Here is a 4,007-nt window from a genome sequence, read left to right as displayed (position 1 = left end):
TGGTGTTTTCAATTATGCCCGCTAGATGGCACCCAGCCGACCAGTGGCAACGCCGAGTTTTGAACCGAGGTGTTTAGAATCTCTGCGCTGGTGATGGGGGTCTGTATAAATACATCTGCAGATGCATATGGACACATCATCAGTGATGTTCCTGGAATCACCGGGTGTTTCGGGTCTTTCAACATCATACACCCTCCTCCAGGTGATCCAGCCGGGGTTGATCAGACCCCAGCTTGTGACCAAAGGCTAACTAGCTACCACGAGTCCATGGTTCTCCTCTCTTGAGCCACAGCCATCTTGAGGCCCTCTCTGCCGCTTCGGTGATGTTGCGGATGGCTCTCCTCTTCCGCACTCCCTCGATGCCTAAACTACTTAAGGCTCTGACCAAGGAACGGGCCGCAAATCCTCTGCATCCAACCTCCACTGGGAGGCATCTCGCTCTCCATCCAGCCTGCTGACAGTCGCTGACCAGTCCCGCATACTTGGTAAGCTTCCTCTCAGACGCCTCTTCCAAGCGATCTTCCCATGGGACTGTCAGCTCCAGCAGCACAGCTTGCTTTGTCGATTCAGACATGAGGACAATGTCTGGTCGAAGGGTGGTGACAGCAATGTGGCTGGGGAACTTCAGCTGTCGTTCGAGGTCCACCATCAGCTGCCAGTCTCCAGCAGAAGTCAAGATGCCTGCCGGTGATCTTTTGACCAGGGCTGCCTGCTCACCAGCTCTAACGAAGGCCATGGTTTTCTTGGAGGGACGAAACTGCTTAGCCCACACAAGTCCAGTGCTGATGGCTTCCGCGATGGGCTTAAGAACTTGGTCATGCCTCCATCTGTATCGTCCTTCTCCAAGTGCCATCGTACAGCAGCTGAGGATGTGCTCTAGGGTACCTCTCTTAGAACACAGGGGACATGCTGGTGTTTCTGCTATGCCCCATGTGTGCAAGTTAGATGGGCTTGGAAGCACATCGTACACTGCTTCGATGAGGAACTTAATGCGGTGAGGCTCGGCTTTCCAGATCTCAGTCCAGGTCACTTTCCTCTCGACTGCGTTCTCCCATCTTGTCCAAGCCCCCTGTTGCCTCATTCCCACCGCCTTGCATAATCTTACCTCCTCCACAGCTGCTCTCACTTCCTCTTGAACAAGAACACCTCTGGTGTTCAGTTGGGGATTTGGAAAGGATCCTAACCCGGCTCTGCCTCTTGTGACCACTCCCACCAGGCTCCTGTGACACATTCTTGCCTCAGCCTCTTGGACAGCTTCTTCTGCCCTCCACTTCCTGCCAGTCCTCACTTGGATACCAGCTTTGGCCACCTTCGGGTCACTAGAATCCCTGTACTGCATCACTTCTCTAACTCTTGTAACCTTAAATTCCTCTTCCAAGGATTTGATGGGCAGCTGCAATTTGTTATTACGCCCATAGAGAGCAATGCTGCTCAGGCTCTTTGGTAACCCGAGCCATCTCCGAAGGTTGTTGCTGACCTTCCTCTCTAAGGTCTCAACTGTAGAGATCGGGACAGCATAGATGAGGAGGGGCCACAGGATCCTGGGAAGGACGCCATGCTGGTAGACCCAGGCTTTAAACTTTCCAGGTAGACCGGACTTGTCCACGGATTTCAGCCAGCCCTCCAACTCAGCGCAAGTTAACTGAATAGATGTTGTATCTCTCAGAGAGCTGTCAAAAACCTTACCCAAACTCTTGACTGGCTTCTCTGTGATCGTTGGGATAGCTATGCCTGCGATGTTAAACCGGAACTTGTCCTCTACCTTTCCTTTCCTCAGCACCATGGATCTTGATTTTGCAGGTTTGAAACGCATCCGTGCCCACTTCATCAGTTTATCGAGTCCCTTCAGAATCCACCGACAGCCTGGGACTGTTTCTGTCGTGACTGTAAGGTCATCCATGAACGCCCTGATCGGTGGCTGCCGTTGTCCGGACTTCGTTCGGGGCCCTCTACACTCTGGCTTGGCGGACTTGGTGAGCATATTCATGGCCAGGGAGAACAGTGTCACAGAGATAGTACACCCTGTGATGATACCGATCTCCACCTTGTGCCATCTAGATGTAGTTGCTCCAGAAGAGACCCTCATCCTGAAGTTGTTGTAGTAATCAGCGATGAGGTCTCTACACCTCCTAGGAACATGGTGTTTTATCAGAGTGAGCTGAACTAACTTGTGTGGAATGGAGCCGAACGCATTTGCCAGGTCAAGCCATAACACTGACAAGTTGCCTTTGTTCTCTCTGGCCTCCCGGATTAACTGTGTCACCACACCGGTGTGCTCCACACAGCCCGGCATTCCTGAGATGCCGCCCTTCTGGACTGATGTGTCGATGTAGATGTTCTTTGTCAGGTAGGTGCATAGCCTCTTAGAGATGGCACTGAAGAAGATTTTTGCCTCAACACACAGCAGGGAGATGATGCGAAACTGGTCTAGCTGGGTAGAGTTTTCCTCCTTCGGGATCCACACCCCTTCGGCCACTCGCCATTGATCTGGGATCTTCCCCTTCCTCCAGAAAACTCGCAAGATTTTCCACAGGCGCAATAGGAGTTTGGGGCAGTTCTTATACACTCTGTATGATGTACCACTTGGTCCTGGCGCAGATCCTGCCCTTGCTTTGTGGACGACCTCTCTGACTTCCCTCAGCTGCAGCTCCGACAAATCAAACTGCACCTCCGGTTCAGGGTGATCTATAAGAATGTTGCACTCTCCCAGCTCCAGCTCTCTTTCGGGGTCACTGTACGTCTGTGTGAGGTGTTGGTCAATTTCTTCCTGTGAAGAGGCAAGTTTTCCACTACGCTTCTGCCCCAGCAGGTCTTTAGTGAACTTGAAGGGGTTGGCGATAAAGGCTGCTCGTTTACATGCCCTCTCGCGTCTCACTCTGCCCGGCGGAGAACCCTGATCTTCTTCCGTAGGATGCACATTAACTGGGCTAGGCCAATGCGCTCCTCTTCTCCTGCCACCTTGTACTGAGACTTTAGAGCTTTCATCTCCTTCCTGATGTTATAGATCTTCACAGCTCTCTGGTTCTTTGAGTAAGAAGCTCCAGATCTTTTCTCCCTCTCCATGCCAAACCGTTCAGCTGCAATGCTGACAATAATTGTAGTCATGGCTAGAAGTTTCCGGTCAGCCTCTCCCTTCGACATTGCCTCCAAAATTTGGTCGACATCGTCATCGAACTTCTTCCACAGTGAAGTCATGGTTGCTGCAGGCCATTTAACCCGCCTCCGGTCCGTCTTAATGCTCACGGGATTAGTCAACAACACTTGGAGGTTCCGGGCACTGTGGGGCGACTCCGGGCCAGGCTCCTCCTGCGTCTCACCAGGTTGCACACCTGTGCGTTGTGTTGCTTCTGCTCCCAATGAACACTTCATCTTCGCTTGGTGTATTTTCAAACCATGGATGTTCTTGCAGTCTTTACCACATATACACTGCTTGCTCATAGTCGTTTGTCCGTTGCCTGTGTCTGTTACCATTGTATCCGTCAAACTGGGGTGCTCCTCCCCCCCCCTCTCGAGCACCCCTGGGGGTATCTCTCCATATAGTTGTAGCTTGGTTGGGCGTCCTCCTCTCAGAGGACACAGATTGGGTTGCCAGCCCGTTCTGCCCCAGTTGCCGTCTCTCCGAACCGTCACTGTCTCTCCAGTAGTCACCACACTATTCATGGTTGTCATCCAGTCTTTCCTGGCTGTCACTGATGTCTCAGGGTGTTCACTGTATAAATACATCTGCAGATGCATATGGACACATCATCAGTGATGTTCCTGGAATCACCGGGTGTTTCGGGTCTTTCAACATCATACACCCTCCTCTCAATCTAGTTGTAATGGACTTACCTGCCACTGAAAAACCCTGCCTATGCAGAGGCATACTTTTGTCCATATAGTGACGTTTTGATCCATTTACTGCTTAATTTAACTGGATCTGGAATAAAAATCATATATAATGAAATGTATAGAAAAATAATTTGACAGACAGATGGCTTGCGGAAACCTTAGGTAACAAAACATTA

General features: G+C 51.1%; 1 pseudogene; it reads right to left on the bottom strand.

Moving 5' to 3' along the window:
• Window positions 1–250: 250 nt before the first annotated feature.
• On the bottom strand, window positions 251–3,660 carry LOC134310683 (uncharacterized; annotated as a pseudogene).
• Window positions 3,661–4,007: the final 347 nt, after the last annotated feature.

This window comes from Trichomycterus rosablanca, chromosome 3, assembly GCF_030014385.1.
Source record: "Trichomycterus rosablanca isolate fTriRos1 chromosome 3, fTriRos1.hap1, whole genome shotgun sequence".
NCBI classification, from domain to species: Eukaryota; Metazoa; Chordata; class Actinopteri; order Siluriformes; family Trichomycteridae; genus Trichomycterus; species Trichomycterus rosablanca.
Note: the sequence above shows the minus strand (reverse complement) of the source record. Positions and strands in the feature narration are given on the sequence as shown.